At 40.1% G+C, this 24,713-nt stretch overlaps 1 protein-coding gene across 11 annotated transcripts in view; it reads left to right on the plus strand.

The window, feature by feature from the left end:
• The window catches only part of MRTFB (myocardin related transcription factor B), a 262,686-nt gene that overhangs the window by 62,952 nt on the left and 175,021 nt on the right, over positions 1-24,713 (plus strand). For 2 of the 11 annotated variants that reach the window (XM_011717424.2, XM_071084144.1), the window contains exons 1-2: positions 1,066-1,116; positions 9,676-9,740. The gene's annotated coding sequence lies outside the window, so the exon portion shown is untranslated. Of the gene's footprint in view, positions 1-1,065; positions 1,158-3,236; positions 3,316-9,675; positions 9,741-14,418; positions 14,525-19,950; positions 23,853-24,713 lie in introns of those variants that run through there. The other 9 variants (XM_071084138.1, XM_071084137.1, XM_011717422.2 and 6 more) reach the window with 8 other exon arrangements.

The raw sequence follows: 24,713 nt of genomic DNA on the forward strand, positions 1-24,713 counted from the left end.
TTCAAATCCTATCTCACAATGGAAACAGGCTACTTTCTCCACCTCCAGGATTGCAGGAAGATTGGTATGACCTTGATATGCCCGCAGTAAATGTTAGCCCCTCCTCTTTACAAACAATTATTATTACATTAAGACTTACTCCTGGGAAGAAGTCACACTTTTCTCTGTGCTAACATCATGTACGTTCTGATTCTCTGTCCTGTGTGCCATTCCATCATGCTGTCTACCAGCAAAATGCCACCAGTCTAAGGAGGAGACAGAACCCAATAAAAATAGCCAGTCTTCAGAGCCTGCACAGGGGCTCGCACAGGGGCTTCACAAGCCTTAGGAAGTTTGTGCAGTGAGGGAGAAGCACTTTACTGTCGCCAGCTCCATTGAAAACAGATTGTAGCAAATGACTTCCCAGGAGCTCCTCCTCTCACCTTGGTGAATCTTGGGAGAGAATGAAGACTGGGGCTGAGAGGCAGCGCCTTGAGCCTTGAGCGGGAGGGACAGGGCCTGGGGGCTGTCACTGAGGTGCAGAAATGGGGTTTGGGCTGGGCATCAGACAACACCAGATTCCAACACTGGCTCAGCCAATTCCTGGCTGTGTGACATGCAGCCGTTACTGTACTTTGCTTGCCAGGCCTCCATTTTTCCCCTTTCTAGAATGGGGAGGCTGGTAATACCCACTATGGGGGGCAGTGTGAGGACCGAAGGGGGCTGTTAAGTGCTTGGCGCGCAGCGAGCACTCAGGACGGGTGGTAGCGGTCACCTTTGTCGCCGCCGACCAAGCCTTTGCAGAGGCTCAGGGCCGAGCCCCCAGATATGCGCATGCGCACGCGCAACCGGCCGGCCAGGTGAGACGGAGGCGGCCGCCTTGCACCTGGGCTTTAACCCTTCTCCATCACGGGGAGTGGGCGGAGGGCACGCAGGGAAGGAGTCGGGGGCAAGTAGCGAGAGCAGCCGGGCTTGACCCTTGAGGCGGGGTGGGCGGCGTCTGGAGAGCGCGCCGAGCCGCTTCCAGCCTGGGGTCCGCGAGCGCCGCGGGGAGGGAGGGGGAGTGCCGAGGGGAGCGAAGTCTCGCGAGATCGCGCGGCGGCGGCGGGAGCGGCGGCGGCGGCGGCGGCCGGGGAGGTGAGCGGCGGGCGGTGGCGGCCGTTGGGGGCTGAGGCCGGGTGAGAGCGGCCGAGACCGAGGGCTGGGTGGGGGAGCTGGCCCGGTGAACGTCCCGCGTCCCAGGCGGCCATCCCTGTTCGTCCCCGCAGCAGCTGCGGCGCCGCTTGGTTCGCGCGGTCCCTGGGACTCGCGCGGGGCGGGACGGCCGGGGCCGCGGGCCGGTGCCCCCTTCAACCGGACCTCGCGCCCGGGCGCGACCCCGGGGCCGCCTCAGTGTCCCTCTCGACTGCGGGGTTGGCCCCGCTGACAGTGGCAGCAGCATTTATTGAGCCTCTGCTGTGTGCCGAGCACTTAAGTTGCGCGCTTCCACCCCGGGGCTGCACAGAGAGGTGGAGCGCCCGGGCCAAAGCCACACTGCGGAGAGGCGGTGGGAGGGGACCCGGACCCCGGCGCCCCCTTCCTCCTCCCACTTCCCACTCCCCTCAGCCCTTTTCTCCCAGGATCCCGATGGGGCTGTAGAGGGGGTGTCTGGGAGCGCCCTGAAATTGAATGCGGCTTGGTGTATGGGTTTTTCGGGAGAGAGTTTTTCCAGGGCTTTTGTCTTGTTCCTAAAAGGGTCCCCATCCCCAAGCGGTCAAGAACCATTGTTTGGCTCTGCAGGGAAGCAGAGGTGGGCTGAGAGCAGCGGGCGTGTGCTGGTGGTGGGATGTCAGGCCCAATGAAGTGGAGTATTGGAGCCCAGGGCTTGCCTTAGGCAAAAGAAACACTTCTCTAAAAGTTTAATTTTCGTTTCAGCACGCGATTCCACTCTTGGGAACAGTGGTTCTCAACCTCGTCAGAATCAAGGTCCCTTCTTCCCCTTTGCAGCAAACATGTCTAAAGCCCACTTTACTACCCTGAAATGAAATTCATAAACAATGTAACCTCCCTACCCACATCACTGAAAAGCAATATAATGGTTTGATTGAAGTGTAAGGGTGAAATAGAGAACAGTATATGACATGTTGATGTATCATTCACATCTAGGGCATACTCTTATGCTAGAAGACAGCATATACTGGGGTGCTTGTGTCAGCTTCTAATGAGTACGTTTGTATTGGTTAAAAAAATTCTGAGGCGCTGTTTCAAACAAGAGCAAGCCTGGGCAGTATAGCAAGATTCTGTCTGTACAAAAAAAAGAAAAAATGAGTGTGGTGTGGTGGCGCACACCTGTAGTCTCAGCTGCTGGGGAGGCTGAGGTGAGGGGATCTCTTGAGCCCAGGAGTTCAAGGCTGTAGTGAGCTATGATTGCACCACTGCACTCCAGCCTGGTCTACAGAGTGAGGCCCCCACTTCAACGAAAGAGCAGAGATGCAGACGGAGGTTGGGGGTAAAAACACCTAGGCTGGAATAACCTGTTTCTTGCGAATTAAAGAGAGAAAACAACCTAGATTGAACTAGAGATAGCATGGCAAGACAAATAACGGACTGTCTCAATCCACACGTAAATATTAGCATAAGCCCTCCACGGATCCATATTTTTAAATTATATTGTAGAATATCTTTTGTGTCACACACTCGAAGGGACAATACTGGCTTCCTAGCAATTACCATTGGTAATAATAAAATATTAAGGTTGAAAATTTTGGGTTCAATATCAGTATCTCACTTGTTTATATATGCTCAGTATTCTGATATTACAATTGTATGTTAATGGTGTGTGGTGTGAGGAAACGATCCCTAATGTTTAGACAGTTTTCCCTTACTCTCTTTAAGCTTCCCTTGCTACTTTCTCCATTACTGGCGTTTCCCTGCAATTTCTTGTAAAAACTTTTAAATATTATAAAGTAATGCCAGTTTATAGTGGGCTTAATCTGCCCGTTCATTTGAAAGACTCTTGTACCAGGTGAATCTTCGTTATACAGATGTGTCCCACCTATGTGTTGTGTGAAGTCTTTTAGATCCAGGCCCCCAAGCCCTAAATGCCAGCGGTGTCCCCCAGTCTCTTTGATAACTAAAAATGTTCCTTGGGGGCAGTTCCAGCTCCTTGGAGAACCACTCCAAACAACAATGTTATCTAGTAAATTATTGTAGGAATTATAAAAGGAAATTTAACTGACAGTTTTTGCTGAGAGTTTCTTTTTTCTTCTTTCTTTCAGAAGTGTCTGACGTACAAAAGCATGCTTTTGGTTAGTGGCGCTGTCATTGATTATTCTAGAATCTCAGATGGGAGGCCAGGTTAGTACCTGTGTCCCTCTGTCTGAAAGATTGGCTGTGTTTAATGGAAATGTTGACAACTAAACACTTGAATCAAGTAGCAGATTGAGGTTAGAATGGAGTTGGGAAGCAACAGCAATAATGTGTAGAAATAAGTCTTAGCTAAGTGTAATGTAAACTAGTGTAATCACCTTTTAAATAGCTGCTTCTGCTTACTAATACCTGTATTAGCGAATTTGGAAAATGTAGATGTATTCAAAGGTAAAAATTAAAATTGCTTGTACTCACATACGCCAGTAGTCCTCACGGTGTGATTTGTTAGAAATTGTCTTTTCATTTCAAACTCTGCTAGTCTTGCTGCATAGGGGAAAATGCAAATAGAGTTAAGAAAGTTCAGCTCAGACCATTTATATGTTACCTAAGTATGAAATTTATATATGTTACAGTGTTCCCTACATTGTAACATTATATATTTAACTCTTGCTTTAAAAAAAAGTTTATTTGGCTTTTTTTTGTTGAATAGATAAGTTGTTTCTTGAAGTAAGATGTTTATTATTAGGTTGCATGTTATGTTTGAAAGGTGCTATGGAAACAGACATGTAGGTTTTGACTGTTGTCAAAACAGAAGGTTATACTTTAAATTATCTAGCGTCAGAGACATTGAACACCTTTGAGATGGAAATTTATCCAAATTGAGAGTAATGAATTTATATTAATTTGAGCAAGTAGTATCTTGTTCCAGGGTAAAAGAGGTCGTTACTGGGTTTTAAAATCAGAACTTTAAAAAATATTCACCTGTATGTAAAAAATATTGATTGAAAATGTTCCATTTTTCTAGTCATGGGGATAGATTGTCGAATGGATAAAAGTTCATGCCTTTATGAAGTTTTACATTTGAGAGACACAAATGTTAACTAGAAAATGAATACTATGCACATATCTCTGATTTGTAATTAAGGTGTTTTATTGATTTTTAAGATACGTATGTGAGATAGAATGACATCTTAAAATTAGCATGTTGTTGGCAACTTCTTACTAGGACATTAAATAGGAATGTGTCTTGAAATTGATGGCATGTTAGAGTCAATGAAATAGGGAATATGTAAAAATTATTACATAATTTTACTACATGAATAGGGAATATGAAACGATGATTAATGTTTTGGTTTTTTTTTTTTTTTTTTTTAAGACGGAGTCTCGCTCTGTCGCCCAGGCTGGAGTGCAGTGGCGCAATCTCGGCTCACTGCAAGCTGCACCTCCCGGGTTCACGCCATTCTCCTGCCTCAGCCTCCCGAGTAGCTGGGACTACAGGCGCCCGCCACTGCGCCCGGCTAATTTTTTCAATTTTTAGTAGAGACAGGGTTTCACCATGGTCTCGATCTCCTGACCTTGTGATCCGCCCGCCTCGGCCTCCCAAAGTGCTGGGATTACAAGCGTGAGCCACTGCACCCGGCCAATGATTAATGTTTAACACCAAAAACTTGATTCAAAGGGTGACTTGCAATATGAAGATACATAGCATTTCTAGACCCTTCCATTTAAACTAGAATTCTTTACTAAGAAGATTCCTGTAGAGATTTTCCCTTCATGTAAAAGAAATGGAGAATCGGCCGGGCGCGGTGGCTCACGCCTGTAATCCCAGCACTTTGGGAGGCTGAGACGGGCGGATCACGAGGTCAGGAGATCGAGACCATCCTGGCTAACACGGTGAAACCCCGTCTCTACTAAAAAATACAAAAAACTAGCCGGGCGAGGTGGCGGGCGCCTATAGTCCTAGCTACTCGGGAGGCTGAGGCAGGAGAATGGCGTGAACCCGGGAGGCGGAGCTTGCAGTGAGCTGAGATCCGGCCACCGCACTCCAGCCTGGGTGACAGAGCGAGACTCCGTCTCAAAAAAAAAAAAAAAAAAAAAAAAGAAATGGAGAATCAATGTTTGTAAATATAAGAACCTTTTTTTTTTTTTTTTTGAAAATGTTTAAAAGGAAACAAACTGCTTGATGAATTTTCACGAAGAGCAGATGGTATGGTTAGTGTGTTTGAGGTAAAGTTAATCAGATAATATAACCTGGCAGTTGTATGAATATGGTTTTTTTTGTTTGTTTCCATTCTGGAAGACCCACTTATAAATGAAAGTTTTCTCAAATGGGACATCCTTAAATTGGATCTCATTGAATCATAGTTGTTATTGTTGTTTAAGAAATATATTTGAAAACGTACTTACTCTGTGTGAAGTACACAGTTTTTATGGGAAGCTAGTTCCATGGTATACCTTAGCTAGGAAACCTGTGTAAGGACTTTTTCTGTCTAATGTTGAGTGCAGGTTTCACAGCAAACTCAATCACGTGAAGACCCTTTGCGTACCTTCTTCCCCAGATGGACCTGGGCTTTACGTCTTAAAATGTGGTCCCCACACCATCAGCACATCAGCAGCATCCTGGACCTTGTTTGAAATGTGGACTCTGAGCTCAGCTCCAGACCAACTGGCCCAGAATTTGCATTTTAAAAGATCCCTTCCTGGGCAATGCACATGAATATGTAAAAATCATGGGACCAGATCTGTGTCTGTCAAACTTGAGTGTGTATTGAAAGGATTGCTAGCCGCCGCCTCCAGAGTCTCTGATTCAGTAGGTCTGGGCTGGGCCCATAGAATTTACATTGTTAACAAATTATCCGGTGATGATGATTCTGCTGGTCCAAGGACCATACTTTGAGAACCATTAGAGTAGAGCTCCTTCTCTTCTCACCTCTTTCTGTTCTCTCTTCTAATTCCTCACCCCAGTTTTTAAAAATAGATTATTATAATCATATACTTTGGCTCAACTGGAGGAAAGAAAAGCACCTTGTCTTATAATTTATGGTGATGGCCACACTAAAATTGCTTGACACCAATTTCAGAGAAAATTTAGACTCTGGTTTATAGGTAGTTCTTTTTCACTTCTTTTTGCGAGGTGCTCTTAACATTTAGAAATTCTTTTTGTGTAGATAAAATGTTCATATGGTTCAAAAATTAAAATGATACAAGGCATATTTTGAGAAATCTAAATTCCAATTGTCTTAATTCCCTCCATAAATAACCTTTCATTTGTTTCTTATAGACGTCTTTTTTTTATAGATACAGATACAAGCAAATACTAATATACTATATATACTGTTTTTATATAAAATATACAGACTGTGAATATTCTCCTTTTTTTTAAAAGTTAATATTATCTTGACATATCTTCAAATTAGTATATAGGAAACATTTTTTTTACACTGTTTTTCTTTTATTTTCTTCTTTTGAGACAGAGTCTCGCTCTGTCGCCCAGATTGGAGTGCAGTGGCACCATCTTACCTCACTGTAACCTCCAACTCTCAGGTTCAAGCGATTCTCCTGCCTCAGCCTCCCACCTGTAGCTGGGACTACAGGTGCACATGCCACCAGGCCTGGCTAATTTTTGTATTTTTAGTAGAGATGGCATTTCTCCATGTTAGCCAGGCTGGTCTCGAACTCCTGATCTCAGGTTAGCCACCTACGTCGGCCTCCCAAAGTGCTGGGATTACAGGCAAGAGCCACTGCACCTGGCCCAGAAAAGGTTTTTCTAAACAATTGTAAAATATGCGTTGTTTGGCTGTTTAGCCTCCAGTGATCAGTATTTGAGTTGTTTCCAGTCCGAGACTCACAGGTGACACTGCGCTGAATAACCTTGTGCACGTGTTTTGTATGTCTGCAGGCATTATCTGTTGGATACATTCCTAGAAGTGGGATTGCTGGTTAGTGGGCAATGCATTTATAATTGGTATAAATACTTTCTTCTTCTAGAGCTGCACTATTTTGAGTTCGCATAAGTAATGTATGGGACTCCTTATTTCTCCATAACCTCTCCGACGGTTAACCTTTGAATTTGTGTCAGTCTTGTAGATGAAAAATGATAACTCCATGTAGTTATCATGATAACTTAATGTGCATTGCTGTCATTATGAATCGGGCTGAGCACCTTTGCATGTGCTTAAAGGCTATTCGTATTCCTTTTTCTGTGAGCTATCAGTTCATGCCCTTTGCACGTTTTTCTTTTGGATTGCTTTTTCTTACCAATTTCTATAAATGCTTGAATTAGAGAGATTAGCCCTTTGTGAGGTTGCAGTTTCCCTCAACTTGTTACTTGTTTTTTAAAATGACTTTCATGTATTTTGATATAAAGAAGGCTTAAATATGGCTTTCTTTACATTTTATGTACTTAACATTAATCTCTTACGGTATCTGGATTTTACGTCAAAGGCCTCCACGACTTCTGGAATTCACCCATGTTTTCTTTTAGTGCTTTTATGGTTTCATTTTAACGCTTAGATCTCTGATCCATTTAGGATTTATTCTGGTGTTCAGAGTGATATATAATTTAACTTTTCCTTTTTCCATGTGGCCACCAGTTATCGTTACCCATTTGTTTCAGTGTTCATCTCTGAATCCAGTTTATGGTAGTGTGAGTTTTTGGATGTACTGGGGTACATCTCTGCACTTCCTATTGTATGACATTAGTCTTTCTATTCATATACCAGTACTACATTGGTTTTATAAAATGTTTTAATGTCTTTTAAAACTAGTTTCCCCTTGTTGCTCTTTTTTTTTTTTGGCAATTCTTGCTTATTTATTTTTCCATGTGAACTTTAGAATCGTTTTGTCTAGTTCCAGAAAGCACCTTTTAAAGAATAAAGATCATGTTAAGTTTATGAACTTAAAATCTATTTGACTTCTCTGAGCCTCAGTTTCCTAACCTGTAAAAGGAGCAATAATGTCTGTAAGAATGCTAGAGGGATTAAAAGAGAAAACGTGTGAAACTCATCTATTAGTGCCCTTGGTCCACTCCCACCATTGTTACCAACATGGGCTGAGGTTGCCATTCCCTCGTTTTTTTCCCACTCTTACCCTTCTCACTTTCAAAAAAGAAAAAAAGAAAGGACCCATAGAGAAAAAGAGTTACAAGACAGTAGAATTGAAGTTAAAACTAAGCTCTTGTTTAATTTCAGCAGGACAATTAATGTACCTGAAAACAGAGAACAAACTCAGCCTGGTGTTCAAGGCCCCCTCCTGCTTCTTGCCTTGCTGCCTTAGTCTCTCTTGGATGCACCCTAACAATGGTGCTGCTTCTGTTTCCTAGAGGCCCTGTGTTTCCTGGAACCACATTCCTCCCACCCAGAATATAGTGCTACCTAATTCTGCCAGTTCAGATCTGTTATTGTCCCCCACCCAGTCAAAAACAGTATCTGTCTCTGCATATAGCTTGTCCATCATGCAGTTTGGGCCTTGATGTACTGTAAACTCTGTAAGGAGAGAAACTGTGTTCGTCCTGCACACCAGATAATGCCCTGCACACAGCAAAATACTGGCAAAGATTGGACATTCAGATGTTTGTTAAATGAATGAATAATTGACTTTGATCTTTCTTTTGCTTTATATAATGTGTCTAGGTAGCTCTTATTTCACCCAGGATACGGTAAACCCCTGGAGTACAAAGCTCATGCCCACCCCCTCCCCTTTTTTTTAGAGACGGAGTCTCTCTCATGCAGGCTGGAGTACATGACACGGGCAGTGGCACAATTATGCTTACTGCAGCCTTGAACTCCTTGGCTCAAGCAATCATCCTACCTCAGCCTCCTGAGCAACTGGGACTACAGGGGCACCACCACTCCTGGCAAAATTTTTTTTTTTTTTTTTTTTTTAAAGAGAGACGGTCTTACTGTGTTGCCCCAGGCTGGTCTCAAACTTCAGGGCTCAAGCAATCTGCCCACCTTGGCCTCATCAAGCCCGGGGATTACTGGTGTATGCCACTGCTCAGCCAATTAGTAATAATTATTGTCATCATAAACAATGCTGGTGGTGGAGATGGTGAGAGGCAGATTTATTATTATATAATAACATTATAATAAAAATAGTATTTATTGAACATATATTTCAGGAACTGCTTTAGAGTCCCCGATGTGGATTATTTCATATAATCCTCAGCAGTCCTATGAATTGGGTACTATTGTTACACATATGGGAAAACAGGCACACGGAGAAGTTACTTACCCCAGATCACACAGGTGGAAAGTGGTAGAACTGGGATTCTAATGCAGATGCTCTGAGCCTAGCACTCCAACTCTTAACCTGCTGCAGTTCTCCAGGCTTGTTTCTTGAATACAATTCTTTGAATACAGTCATTTATAGATTCTTGAACAATTTAGGAAAAGTTTTAGTTATACTTTGAAATTTTTACTTTCCTTCCTGACGATTCCATTTTAATAACTTCTGTTTTGTTATTTCCAGTTTATCTTAGACTTCACATTCTCCAGGAGACACCACCATGTCTGGCATGCAGTAGGTGCTCAATAAAAAGTAATTTTTGCCTTTTTTTTTTTTTTTCAGGTTCACAATAAAGGTGCTAAGAAAGAGAATGTAAGACAGGAAAATAACTAAATATTCTTACTGAGGTAAGTTTTTTAATAATTTTTTTAACAAAGAAGCTGTAATTTATTTATTTTTTTTACTTCCTCTCACAGCCTGCTTTCTTGAGGTCTAACAGGGAGTTTGTTTTAGGAATGGTGAAGTTCATAGAACCTAGAGTTCTTAAGGTAGATGCCAGTAATGTGGGCTGTTCAAATAAGTTCATTTGACGTTCTCGACCTCTTTGAATCTAATCTTTAAATTCCTGTTTTCTCATGGTTTTAAAGCATGGTACTGAGAAGGAAATATAGCAAGTAGAAACCCATAGCTATTTAGTGGTTATATATACTTTACAACATTCAGTGAATACTTTTTTCTTAAAATAGGGAGTTGAAAGAATTTTAAGCTACTTTTGGTGAGATAGGAACACTTCTTTTTCTTAAATAAAATTCTGGGTTTTTTTTATTATAATAATGAAAAAACTTTCTATCAGTGTAAAACAACATAATGATAGAAGTTAGCATCCAACTTCTACCACGAAGAAATGACTGCTATTAATATTTTGGTGAACATACTTTTAGAAATCTATCTATGGATATAGAAGAATTTGTATACAAAATTTTAAATAAATTGGTTTACCTGTATATAGTAGCCTTTTTTAATGCAAAAATATGTTTTGTACATCTCTCTGCAGGAATTGGAAAAGATACGCATAATCATACATGATGATTTTACTGGTTGCCTAATGTTCCATCTTTTAGAGGCACCATACTTTATGCCTTTGATGACCTTTTAGATCGTTTCTAATTTTCCCTTGTTGTAGATAAAGATGTATTGATTGACCCTCTGCTTATATCATTGTATACTTGTTCATTTCTTTTCTTAGACGTGTAACTGCTTGTTCAGAGATAATACACATATAAAATGTTGAGACATGGCTAACCTGTCCTCCAAAGAGACTACCAGTTTCTAACCCCACTCAGAATCCACAAGAGTCCTGCTTTCCATACGCTTGCCCACACAGAGTTTTGTTAATGTTTATGTGTATGTAACTTTTTTCCAAATTTATTTGTTTATTTTAAATAGACAAGTAAAATTGTATATATGTATTGTGTACAACATGTTTTGAAGTATGTGTACGTCATGGAATGTTTCAATCTAGCTAATTAAATTATGCATTACCTCACATGGTTACCATTTTTGTGGTGAGAACGCTGAACGTTTACTGTCTTTGTATTTACTCTATTTTTGGAAGAATACAATATATCATAATTAACAGTAGTCACTGTGCTGTACAATAGATCACTTTAAATTATTCCTCCTAACTGGAATTTTGTATTCTTTGACTAACATCTCCACACCATCACCACCACACGCCCCCGACCTTCTAACACCTCTGGTAACCATCATTCTACTCTCTCCTTCTATAAGATCAACTTTTTCAGATTCCTTGTATGAGTAAGAACATGTAGTATTTGTCTTTCTGTATCAGGCTTATTTCACTTAAGGTAATGTTCTCCAGGTTCATCCATGTTGTCACAAATGACAGGATTTCCTTTTTTATAGTTGAATTAAGTACTCCATTGTGTATATATGCCACATTTTCTTCATCCATTCATCTGCTGATGGACACCTAGGTTGCTTCCATATCTTAGCTATTGTGAATAGTGCTGCAATAAACATGAGAGTGCAGATTATCTCTTTGACATACTGATTTCATTTCCTTTGCATAAATACCCAATAGTGGGATTGCTGTATCATATGGTAGTTCCATTTTTAATTTATTTGAGAAACTCTCACACTGTTTTCCATAATGGCAATAATTTACATTCCTCCTAACGGTGTTCAAGGGTTTCTTTGTCTCTACATTTTTGCCAGCGTTTGTTACCTTTTATCTTTTTGATAGTAGCCATTCCGACAGGAGTCGAATGTGCAGAAACAGGGTCTTACTTTGTTGACCCGCCTGGTCTCGAACTTCTGGTTTTCAAACATCCTCCTGCCTTGGCTTTCCAAAGTGCTGGGATTTGAGCCACTGCACCCAGCCACAATCTTGAATAAAATAAGAAAGTTGGAGGTATCACACTACCTGATTTCAAATTGTACTGTGAAGTTATAGTAACCTTTTATCTTAGCCAGTAACCTTTTATCTTAGTAGCCAGTCCGACAGGAGGAGGTATCTCATTGTGGCTTTAACTTGGATTTACTAGTGCTGTTTAACACTTTCATGTATTTGCTGGCTATTCGTATGCTGCTTTTTTTTTCTTTTTTTTTTCTTTTTTTTTTTTGAGATGGAGTTTCACTCTTCTCACGCAGGCTGGAATGCAGTGCTGCAATCTTGGCTCACTGCAACCTCCGCTTCCCGGATTCAAGCAATTCTCCTGTCTCAGCCTTGCAAGTAGCTGGGATTACAGGCATCCACCACCATGCCCGACTAACTTTTGTGTTTTTAGTAGAGACGGGGTTTCACCATGTTGACCAGGTTCATCTTGAACTCCTGACCTCTGATGATCCACCCTCCTCAGCCTCCCAAAGTGCTGGGATTCATGCATGAGCCACCACACCTGGCCATTTGTATGCTTCTTTTGAGAAATGTCTATCCAGGCTAGAGTGCAGTGGTGCAATCACGGCTCACTGCAACCTTGACCTTCCAGGCTCAAGTGGTCCTCCCACCTCAGCCTCCCAAGTAGCTGGGACCACAGGCACATGCCACCACACTCTGCCAAATTTTTTGTATTTTTGTAGAGACAGTGTCTCGCCGTGTTGCCCAGGCTGGTCTCAGACTCCTGGGCCCAAGCAGTCCACCCGCCTCGGCTTCCCAAAGTGCTGGGATTATAGGTGTGAGCCACCACCCTTGTCCATTTTTTAATTGGATTTTTTTCTTGCTATTGAGTTAAGTTTCTTACATATTTTGGATGTTAACCCCTTACCAGATGTGTAGTTTGCAGATATTTTCTCCCATTCTTTAGGAAGTTTCTTCACTGTTGCTTGCTTTCTTTGCTGTGTGGAAGTTTATTAATTTGGTATAATCCCATTTGTCGATTTGTGCTTTTGTTGCCTGTGTTTTGGGGTTCATATCTAAAAATCATTGTCCAGACCAATGTCATGGAACTTTTCCTCTATGTTTTCTCCTAGGAGCTTTATGATTTCACATCTTACATTTAAGTCTTTAATACATTTTGAGTTGATTTTTGTATATGATGTGAGATAAGGATCTAATTTCATTCTCCTGCATGTGGGTATCCAGTTTTGCCAACACCATTTGGAAGAGACTGTCCTTTCCCCATTGTTTATTCTTGGCACCTTTGTCAAAAATCAGTTGACTGTAAGTGCATAAATTTATTTCTGGGTTCTTTATTCTGTTCCATTTGTCTGTGTCTGTATTTTGAGCTCGTACCATGCTGTTTGGTTACTGTAACTTCATAGTACAATTTGAAATCAGGTAGTGTGATACCTCCAACTTTTTTATTTTATTCAAGATTGTGGCTGGGTGCAGTGGCTCAAATCCCAGCACTTTGGGAAGCCACAGCAGGAGGATAGTTTGAAAACCAGAAGTTCAAGACCAGGTGGGGCAACAAAGTGAGACCCTGTTTCTGCAAAAAATAAAAATTAGCCAGGTGTGGTCATTTGTACCTGTAGTTCCAGTTACTTATGAGGCTAAGGTGGAAAGATTGCTTGAGCCAGGAGTTTGAGGTTGCAGTGAGCTACACGATTGTACCACTGTACTCCAGCCTGGGCAACAGAATGAGACTGTCTCAATAAAATAATAATAATATATAAATAAAATAAATAAAATGACAAGATTGCTTTGGCTGTTCATATCTTTGGTAGTTCCATACAAACTTCAGGATTTTTTTCTCTTTCTGTGAAGAATGTTATTGGTGTTTTGATAAGGATTGCACTTAATCAGTAGTGCACTTTGGGTAGCATGGGCATTTTAAAAATATTCTTTTGATCCATGAGCATGGGATGTCTTTCCATTTATTTGTGTCTTCATTTTCTTTTACTGATGTTTTAGTTTTTGGTGTAGAAATCTTTTACCTCCTTGGTTCAATTTATTCCTAAGTATTTTATTTTTTGGTAACTGTTGTAAATAGGATTATTTTCTTGATTTTTTTTTCATATGGTTCATTGTTAGTATATAGAAGTATTACTGATTTTTGTATGTTGATTTTTATATCCTGCAAATTTACTAAATTCATTTATTAGTTACAACAGTTTTTTTTTTGGTGGAGACTTTAGGGTTGTCTATATATAAGGTCATGTCATCTGCAAACAGGAACAATTTTACTTCTTCCTTTCTTAATTGGATGCCTGAATCCTGAAGCCACTGAGGGTATCAGAAGCCCAACCCTGCTGTAGTTGGCTGGCAGTAATGTGGACTGGAAATGGAGTCTGCCTCATAGGGGATACAGGTTTCCACCTGGATCCAGGACAGGTCTGAAGGCACAGTCCCCGGGTATTGGCCTAGAGTCAGGGGCCATGGAGCTCTTCTGGGTACTGGGTTTTACTGTGTTGGGCCTGGTGTTAGAATTCAAGACACAGTCCTATGCTTACTTACCTCTCTTTCCCCCATCTGATGGTATCTGTCTCCACGCTATGCTGCCTAGGGTTGGGGGGGTGGGTGACGTGGATAATGTAAAGCTATCCTTCCTACCACCTTCAGTGTGTCTTTTTTAATTTTTGTGCTATAACCAGGTACTGTAATCTCTCACCTGTTTTTCTTAGCTCTTGTGAAGGTGTTTTCCGGGATGGATAGTTGTTCAAATTGATGTTTCTGCCCTGGGACGAATACTGGAGAGTCTTGTTCCACCATCTTACACCGCCTTCTTTTGTATGTAACCTGTTAATCTTTTTAATCTTTGGCAATCCAGTAGGAGACAAAAACAGTATTTTTTTGAGACAACAAGGTTTCTAATTGGAATATACCTTTTAGGTTTTCAAAGACCTCCAATTTGATATTCTTACTAACGTGAAGAATTTTCTTATTGAGAAGATACCTGTGGTTCTCATGCATAGATGAAATGCTCTTGGACTTTAAATATGATAAGAGTGTTGAAGTATGTTGAATTCTTTGTTTTTCATCTGTTGCCTTCATTAACTCATTATAAATATTTTTAAACTATAGGTCAACTGACTGTTACTGTTTCCAATACTGAAAGTTTTCCTCCATGGCGAACTCTCCCTTTGTTTTTTACTCACTTGTAGTGCAGTTTCAAGAAGCTTTAAGTCTAGGCATGTTATCTAACACGTGTAATCTCAGCACTTTGGGAGGCCAAGGCAGGTGGACCGCTTGAGCTCAGGAGTTCAAGACTGGCCTGCACAATAACATAGTGAAATCCCATCTCTGCAAAAAATGCAAAATTAGCTGGGCATGGTGGCTCACGCCTGTTATCCCAGCTGTTCAGGAGACTGAGGCAGGAGGATCACTTGAGGCTAGGACGTGGAGGTTGCAGTGAGCCAAGAACATGCCACTGCACTCCAGCCTGGGCGATAGAGCGAGACCCTGTCTTGAAAAAAATTAAAAAGATAAAGAAAGAAGCTTTAAAGATTACTTTCTTAACATGCCTCAAACATAGATATCAATTGTGGAATAGCATGTAGAATATGACTTACAAACTTGGGTGATGATATTATTGAGTTATGTGGATTATGTGAATATGCATTCATATGTAAACCTATGTTTACTGATGTTGAATCTCTTCTGTCTAAATGATTTTAACAGTTTCTGATATGAGTGTGATCTTGAATTTTATATTTGCCTTAGATTTTATTTTAATCAAGTAAAATTTACTTGAGGAAGGTTTCATATGAAACATATACCAACTTTGTCATTGACCTATGGTTTGTTCTTTAACTTAGTAAAAAGCCAATTAACTATCAGGAGCTATTTCAAACAAGAAAATCAGAGAGCCAGCGTAGGCAATATGGTGAGACCCTGTCTTTACCAAAAAAAAGTTTAAATTAAAATAAGAAAAAATTAACAAGGCATGGTGGCAAATACTTATAATCCCAGTTGCTCAGGAGGGTGAGGTGAGATGATTATTTGAGCCCGGAGTTGGAGACCAGCCTGGACAATATAGCAAGATCTCATCTCTTAAAAAAAAGCCAATTAAAAGTCACCTTTTTTTCTTCAGATAGAAAATACATCTTCAGGCCAGGAGTGGTGGCTCACGCCTGTAATCCCAGCACTTTGGGAGGCCGAGATGAGTGGATCACCTGAAGTCAGGAGTTCGAGACCAGCCTGGCCAACATGGTGGAATCCCGTCTTTACTAAAAACACAAAAAATTAGCCCGGCGTGGTGGCAGGCGCCTGTAATCCAGCTACTTGGGAGGCTGAGGCAGGAGAATCACTTGAACCCGGGGAGCAGAGGTTGCAGTGAGCCGAGATCGCGCCACTGCACTCTAGCCTGGGCAATAAGAGCGAAAGTCTATCTCAAAAAAAAAAAAAAAAAAAAAAAAAGGAAAATACAGCTTTTAATAATATAGATTGCCTTTAATGTTGATGCTTTTCTTTTCATTCCAAGTTAACATTGTTGACCATATACCACCAAATCAGGGACCAGGTAGTACAACTGGTATTTTAGTCACCGGTTTACATCTAGCACCTAATATAATACCTGGCATGCACACGGCAAACACCCACATTGTGCTTGAAGGAATTAATGGTTGGTAAATATTGTCATTGTTAGAATTAGGATGGAAATGAGAAGTGCCTTAAATTTTAATTTGGATAAGAAAACTAGCATCTGTGATTTTTATATGTACCTAAATCTAAACATAGACAATTACAGTGATACTTGCTACCATAACATTTTGTGACATTTTGTTTGAAATGTTGAATTGGCCTGTATCCCGTTTATTTTCCGACTCTGCTTTTTTGTTTGTGTGTTTTTGTTGTTGTCAAGGGAAAAGTAAGTATCTAAACTAAGTAGGATACTAGATCTTGTTAAATAATCATATTTATGTTTCGTAGTATACACATGGGAAAGTTTTTCATAGTTATGTTGTTTGAAGACAAGGCTAAAATGAATGTCCCAAAATGTATTTTTAATTATAATGGAGATACATTGAGCTATATTTTAATTGTGGCTCAGCATTTCATTAAAAATGGAAGCAGAGAAGTTGATTGCCAGCCTTTGAGAAGAATGGATAATAAATCTTTGTCCAGTATCCTCTCTTTTAAGCCTTTCTGACTCCTAACCAATTTTTCACAGCCAAACTAAACAGAGGAGTTGGAATAATTAATAGATTCAAGCAGGGTTTTTGCCTCTCTTTTCATACACTTTGTTTCTGTTGGAATATGGGATTCCAGAGAGTTCATGAGCTAGTTTTAATCAGTATTTGAGCAGCAGTTATTTCCATGTATAACATCTTAAATTGACTAAATAATCCTCTAGCAATTTTTATTTGCACTTTAATTTGCTTAGCATCCCCTTTCTTAATAAATAATCCAGAGTTAAATGTAGGCAGACTTGAAATAATTGAGTATTCAATAGTAGGGACTAAATTAATGAAGTTTTTCTAGGCTTTAAAACTCTAATATCTTCTTGTGGCTAACGGTATAATCTTGTATTTGTTTTCTAAAATAACCAAATTTCTGGTTTCTTCAATCTTTTTTATGTGGCACTGTAGGAATTTGCTTATATGTAGTTATCATTTTACTGATGACTTTATTTAACTGCATGCTTTAAAGCCCTGATTCTAAAAATACTCTGGAAAGTGAGGAATTACTACAGTAAACAGAAGTCTTAATGAAAATTAAGGCTTTATTATTTATTTCTCCTCTTAGCTGCATTTGTAATAATTTTTACATTGTACTTAAACAGAAAGTTTGAAGACTTTTTCAGCATCTTTAATGACTTAGATTTTGTGCATTTGCAACAGTTTCTTCCTATTTTAGGCACAAAGCTTAAAGTTTAGTCTGGCAGGGGAAGTAGTCATTTGATTGGAAAGTTGGGCAGAGGAGAAAAATTTTGTCTTCATATACAGAATTTGTAGCAGTAGAATATTCAGATGGAGTTATATTAAACTCTAACCCTGGGGAAAAAAATTGAAGTGCTTGTATGCAGTACAGAGAATAGATCCCTAGCAAAGCCAACACTCAGGGCTTACTTCTGTAGTATCTGCAGCTGAATTGGTCTCTCCCAAGAGTATTCTCAACTCGAAGTCTTAAGAGTAGAGTTTGGGAAGGGGAGGAGAGAACAGTAGCTTTGGGCGGTAAGTTCCATGATGAGCTCAATAGTCAGTGAAACTCTCTAGGTTAAGGATATGTACTTAACCTCTGAATGTCCTATTCCCCTTGAGAAATTTCTTTCCTTCCTACCTCTGGGCACTTTGCTTAGTGTTGTGGCACGCTGGAAATTTATCTTGAGTTGAGGAGAGGGAGTCTGACTGTATTGCTGCAGAGTCTAGGCTACTCTCTTTAAATAGATGTCCAACGTGGGAATATGGCTGAAAACCATCAGTTCCTTCCTTATCATAGCTAGGCAATGGGAAATACTAGAAGTGCAAGCTTTTCCTTCTTCAGTTTGCTCAGAGAGGACACCTAGTTCAAGGTGAAGATTACGTGTTTGTGTATGTTAAACCCAGTAAGTTTTATTTTAAATATATTTCAGTCTGTTCTAATGTAACAAAGTTCTTCAGTCTGATTGTTCTAGCAGCTATCACTCAAACATTAATTGCTGTCAGTGTGAAAGGATATCCTCCTACATCTTTTCTGGAGTACTTGAAACCATCCCACTTCCTTTTTCTTTTACCTTAAGAACTGATTACTGACACTTGGGAATTACAATCAGATTGCATCAATCTTTATGGAAAGGTTGCCAATTATTGCACTGCAAAATATGCATTTTCCTCTAATAGTAAGTGTTTCTCCTGGTGTGTCTCTCAGTTCAGTGCTTTTAAATACCTCTTAGGTGAATGAATGCTTTGTGCCATGCCCTGATTTAATACATTTGAAAGACTTTATTCATGGCTTTGTTACCTTCAAGTCTATGTGAGGTGGAGATGGATGGAGGGGAATAATTTATGTAATACAAAATCTTCATAGGATCTTTTGATTGATTAGATGTCCTTGGGTAGAAGAAGGTGGCTATGACTTATAGTGTGATATAAACTCTAAAATGAGCATGTTCTTTGAAGAGTTAAGAGCAGTGAGGAATTTTATGGTGGGGATGTACATTGAGCCTTGTGCGATGTCTTTTGTGTGCATTACCTCATTTTGTTTTCACAACAGTTCTGTGAGGATAGATTTAATTACCCCAGTTTTAAAGAGTAGAAGGACTCAATGAGATTGTGAAATCAGGACTTGGGCATGCAGCTTGTAGGTTCAAAACAAAACAAAACTGTGACTTGAGTACAGATCTCTGGCTCTAAAATCCATGCTTTTCTTCCCTAGGACAGGGAGAGGTGGTGTTAGAATCTTGAAAGTTGTTAGAATGTTGCCATTGTAGACCATGGAAATGCTGAACAGAATGAAGATAATGCTACTTTATGAGCACCCCCACCATCATTTTCACCATCCTCTTTATTTCTAACGCTCTTCAACATCAACTCATGAAGCTGAGGAGCCTGCCAGGGTGTCTGGCTCATCATGTTCAATACAGCAGAGACTTGTTTAATTTAGCAGTGCTCTGAGATGAAAGGTTCATGACTGCCAAGTACAAACAGACCTTCTGCGGGATGTTAATTTGGTTATAGGAGAGAATGCTTGTTTTTCCTTGCTCTGTGCTAATAAAGAAGCTGGCACATTTTTTCATGAGTAGAAAGGACTTTGACTTGTTAAATCTGTATAATCAAAGAGAAGTAAGCAGTTCTGATAAACATTTTTCTTTGTGCCGTCTTTGGTTAATTCCATTCTGTACCTGCCAGCAAATTGCAAATTGCAGATTGCATGCTTTTTTGTTCTTTCCTCTTTTTTTTTTTTTTTTTTTTTTTTTGAGACGGAGTCTTACTCTGTCGCCCGGGCTGGAGTACAGTGGCCGGATCTCAGCTCACTGCAAGCTCCGCCTCCCGGGTTTACGTCATTCTCCTGCCTCAGCCTCCCGAGTAGCTGGGACTATAGGCGCCCGCCACCTCGCCCGGCTAGTTTTTTGTATTTTTTTTTTTTAGTAGAGACGGGGTTTCACTGTGTTAGCCAGGATAGTCTCGATCTCCTGGCCTCGTGATCCGCCCGTCTCGGCCTCCCAAAGTGCTGGGATTACAGGCTTGAGCCACCGCGCCCGGCCTCTTTCCTCTTTTTTATTTTGGATTTGGTTTTATGGTTGGTCACTGTAGGGATTTATTGGTAGGAAAATAAACTATTTCCTCATTTGAACAGATTGTGTGTTTTTACAACAGGTTATCCTGTAGCAAGCAGAGTGATTCAACAGGCCTCTGCACAGAGGTGTTACTATATGACTTTGACCATTTTAAATAATAACAGCTGTATTGAGATATAATTCATATACTATAAAGTTTACCCTTTAAAGTGTAGAACTCAGTGATTTTTAGTATACTCACAGAGTTGTACACCCATCGCTTCTGACTAATTCCAGGACACTTTCATCACCCCAAAAAGAAATCCCATACCTATTCTCCATTCTCCTCTCTGTCTCTCTTGCCTCTAGCAGCCACTCATCTACTTTCTATCTGTGGATTTACATATTCTGGACATGCCATATAAATGGAATCATAAAATATGTGACCTTTTGTGTCTGGCTTCTTTCTGCGTTGCAGCATGTATCAGAACTTCATTCCTTTTTATTGCTGAGTAGTGTTCTATTGTATGGACAATACTACATTTTGCTTATTTCTTCATCAGTTGATGGACATTGTGGTGGTTTCCACTTTTCGGTCATTATGGATCATACTGCTATGAACATTTGCATATACATTTTCTAGTGGACACAGGTTTTCATTTCTTTTGGGTATATACCTAGGAGTGGAATTGCTGGGTTATATGGTAACTCTGTATTTAACTTTTTGAGGAACTGCCCAACTGTTTTCCAAAGTGCACCCGCTTTTGTGTGAAGGTGCACCTTTTTCGTTCTCAGCAACATTTGAGGGTTCCAATTTCTTCACATCCTTGCCAACGCTTTTCCATGATTGTGGTTTTCATAGTAGCCATCCTAATGGATGTAAAGTGGTGTCTCATGATTTTGATTTGCATTTCCCTGATCACTAATGGTATTGAACATCTTTTCATGTGCTTTTTGGCCACTTGTATATCTTTGTTAGAGAAACACCTATTCAAATTATTTGCCCATTTTTTAAATGCACTCTTTTTATAGAGTGCTGATAGTTCTTTATATATTTTGTATACACACACATACACCCCAACACTCCCACCCTTATCAGATATATGAATTGTAAGATCTTTTCTCCCATTCTGTGATTGTCTTTTCACTTTCTTCATGTTGTTCTCTGAAGCAAGTAGTGTTTTAATTTTTATGAAGTCCAATTTTCCAATTTGTTTTGGTTGCTTGTGCCATTCTCTCTGTCAGAAATTTTCTTTAAGTTAAAAAATTACACCTTATTTCTAGACATCTCCCATTTTAAAAATTTGTACAAAATTAAATAGTTTATTAACTATACAATGAGTAAGAGGTATTAAACGTCTGTGTTTCAGATATTCTCAGCTCATTCAGTGTGAGAAAACCAAATTTCCTAACCTTACACCCAGTGTGCTTTTTTGTTTTTTAAATCAGAAAGATGTCTTTCATTGTTCTGCGTCATTCAAAATGCACGCATCATCCCATGAACATTTATGTGTCTAATACATACTGAGCACTTTGCGGGGCTTGGGGATTCAGAGGTGAGTGGAACGTGGCCCTATCTTTAGAAACAGGAATGCACGTTGCCATGCTGGAAGCTTCCACAGAGGACCATGGTGGTGCCAGGATGGGGAAGGGAGCAGTCTCCTCTTTCAGGTGAGAATGCTTTATAGAAGAGTTGGTGCTGGTGCTCAGTCTGCAAAGATGGGTGGGTGATCAGAACTTTTTGTTACAGTCTATTAGTCTGTCTTCTGGTTATTTCCTGCTATGTACACCAAGTCCAGATATCTCACAACAGCCATATCTAGGATTATTGATATAATAAAATGTAGACAGAGGTGTGATGACTCTGATGCCTAAAAGTGAGCCCAAAGAAAACCACTTTAATTTTTTCAGGTTTTCAAAATCAGTTCAGCATGGTGTGTGTGTGTGTGTGTGTGTGTGTAGTTTTCTGTATAGTCATAGTATAAAATACAAGGCAAGGAGTGACAGTTGCTTGGTTGGAGAGGAAGATTGATTGTAGACAGTTGGATGTGTCCCATTAAGGAATTTAAGATTTTGCCCTTAGTGATGGGGAGCCGTTGAAGAGTCCAGCAGCGGGGAGGTGATAGGGTCACTCTAGTTACTATACTATGAACGCTGGATGCGAGGGGCAGGTCTAGAGACAGGCAACCCATTAGACTGTCACACGAGTCCAGGTGACAGTTGATAAGGATGTGAACTAGGGCACTGGTGGTAGAGTTGTAGAAGACAGAGGCTGGAAATGTTTAGGAGGTACTAGTCAGGGCTCTTGACTGCAAGTTAACAGAAACCTCACTCAAACTATCTTGAGTTAAAAGGGGAGCGAATTGGAAGATTCCTGGAGAAGGTTGCAAAAGGAATGAAATGTTGCAGAAACCAGCACAATTTCAGGGGCCTCAGAGATTAGAAGTGGTATGTTATCACAGGGCAGGAGCCATCTTCACATCACCAACCACGAGGAAGGAAATAGCTTTTCCCTCCCAGCTTTGGTTTTAAAATCCCAGGGGCAGTCTTGGCCTTGGGAGTTTGTGCCCCCCTGGCCAGTCACTGGGGTCTTTGTTGGAAGCTCTCTATCACCATCACACTGAGAGTTCCTAGAAGAAGTGGAGAAGGATTATTCTGGCAGAGCCATCTGTGCACATCCACTCTAAACATATGGGTTGGACCCAGAGATTGAAACAATCTGAGAATAAGGGAAAGGTCAAGAATGCCTCCCAAGGCCGGACGTGGTGGCTCACACCTGTAATCCCAGCACTTTGGGAGGCCAAGGTGGGCAGATCACTTGAGGTCAGGAGTTCGAGACCAGCCTAACCAACATAGTGAAACCCTGGCTCTACTAAAAATACAAAAATTAGCTGGGCATGGTGGCGCCTGCTTGTAATCCCAACTACGCAGGAGGCTGAGGCAGGAGAATTGCTTGAACCCGGGAGGCGGAGGTTGCAGTGAGCTGAGATCACACCACTGCACTCCAGCCTAGGCCACAGAGCGAGACTTCGTCTCAAAAAAAAGAAAAAAAGAATGTCTCCCAAGTTAGTGGCTTTGGTAACCTATGATGGCACCGCTTCTGTCCTGTGAAAAGGTTCAGGGGTATGCAAGCCAAGTACAGTGAGTAAAGTTTAGATCAGCTTAGTACCACACTACTCAGAAATTGTGGCTGTGTTACATAGTTTTGTGATTATTTGGTTGACTTGGTTTCCTTCACTATTAGAAGCCCTGAGAGGACAGGGACTGGTTTTTTTTTTGCTGCGACTCTCCAGAGCCCAGCATACTGAACTTGGCACATAGTGGGTATACAGTATATATCTATGTACGAATGAATAAATGCAGGTGACCATGTGCGGTAGGCAGTTGGATTGATTGATTGGATCTCAGGTAAGGGTAGGAAACAGATTTAGGAGTTAGTTACCTGTGTAGGGCTAGATGGTTGACAACTCTTGAAAGTTACTAGGGAAGGGACCTTTATAAAAGTTTGGATATTGTCTAGACCTGTGATTTTTATGTCCAGGTAATGAAATTGTGCTTTTTCTTTCCTTTTTTGTCCTGTTTAGTTTTTAATGCCAGTAATTATCTGCTGACAATCCTGCCAATGATGTTTTTAAAATTTTGTTACAGATTATAATTAGACTTGTGATAGATAGGAAAATAAAGGTGATAAAGACAGAGATTCTATTTCCTTTTTAAGAATAACTGACTCATGGGATGAAACCTTGGATATGATTTCAGATCACTCCTGTAAACTCTCACAAGAGATGTTTATAAAACACTTGGAACAATACAGATTGTACTAAGAAAGTGTGCTTTGATCAACTCGGGAGATACAAAGCAAGAAACTTAATAAATCAAGTCCTATTTGTGAATGGAAAGGATTGGAAGTTCACCTTAAAAGTAAGAAGTCAGCTTACATCAAGACTTAAATTTTGTAGTCTGAATAGCTGATGTTAACTTAGTTTCATCTTTTATATAAAAATAAAATGAATTATAGACTTCAGATCTTGGCATCTTGAAATCTGACTCCTGATTCCTCTCTCTTAATGACTATTGGAACACTAGACTAGAAATGGAATTTGACTTTGGATTTTTTACCCTTTAATTTTTGAAGTCAGTGTGCTTCCAACTCTGTCTTACCTCTGTAGTCAGGAAAACCAAACCATTGGTAGCTCAGATATGCTATAATTTTTATTATGTAAATATTAGAAAAGCATAGTTGTATTTATATAAAGAGCGATATTCATACTTGAGTTTTTTTTTTAACAATTTAAAGCATAAATACAATTGTATTACTTTTATAGGCTAAGCATTCTTGTCCTGCCCCCCTTCCATATGACAAGATATTACAGTAAACTGCATATATTTTTAGTGTTTTTGCATATTGCCTAGATTCCTTTCTTTAAATTTGCAGTAGAGATGTGAGCCATTTTTATTTATGTACTTAATTTTTCACTAAAGAACTTTCATTAAATTTGGCTTTGAATGCAGGTCAGTATCTTAGCAAGTTGTAATTTAGTAGAGCATTTCTCTCTTAAGAACTCAAATCTAGTTACAGTATCTCAGCTTTTTAAATTAATCTAAGGGATATATAGATATTATGATCTTTTAAAAAATAACAGATTTTCATTTGAATCTCAGATTAATGTTTGTTCTTTCAGATAAAGTTTGAACAAATATCTAATAGACTAAGACTTTGTATATTTTGAATTTTACCAAAGCGACTCAAAGACTGGGAGAGTATATTTTAGATTTTAATGA

This window comes from Macaca nemestrina, chromosome 18, assembly GCF_043159975.1.
Source record: "Macaca nemestrina isolate mMacNem1 chromosome 18, mMacNem.hap1, whole genome shotgun sequence".
NCBI lineage: Eukaryota > Metazoa > Chordata > Mammalia > Primates > Cercopithecidae > Macaca > Macaca nemestrina.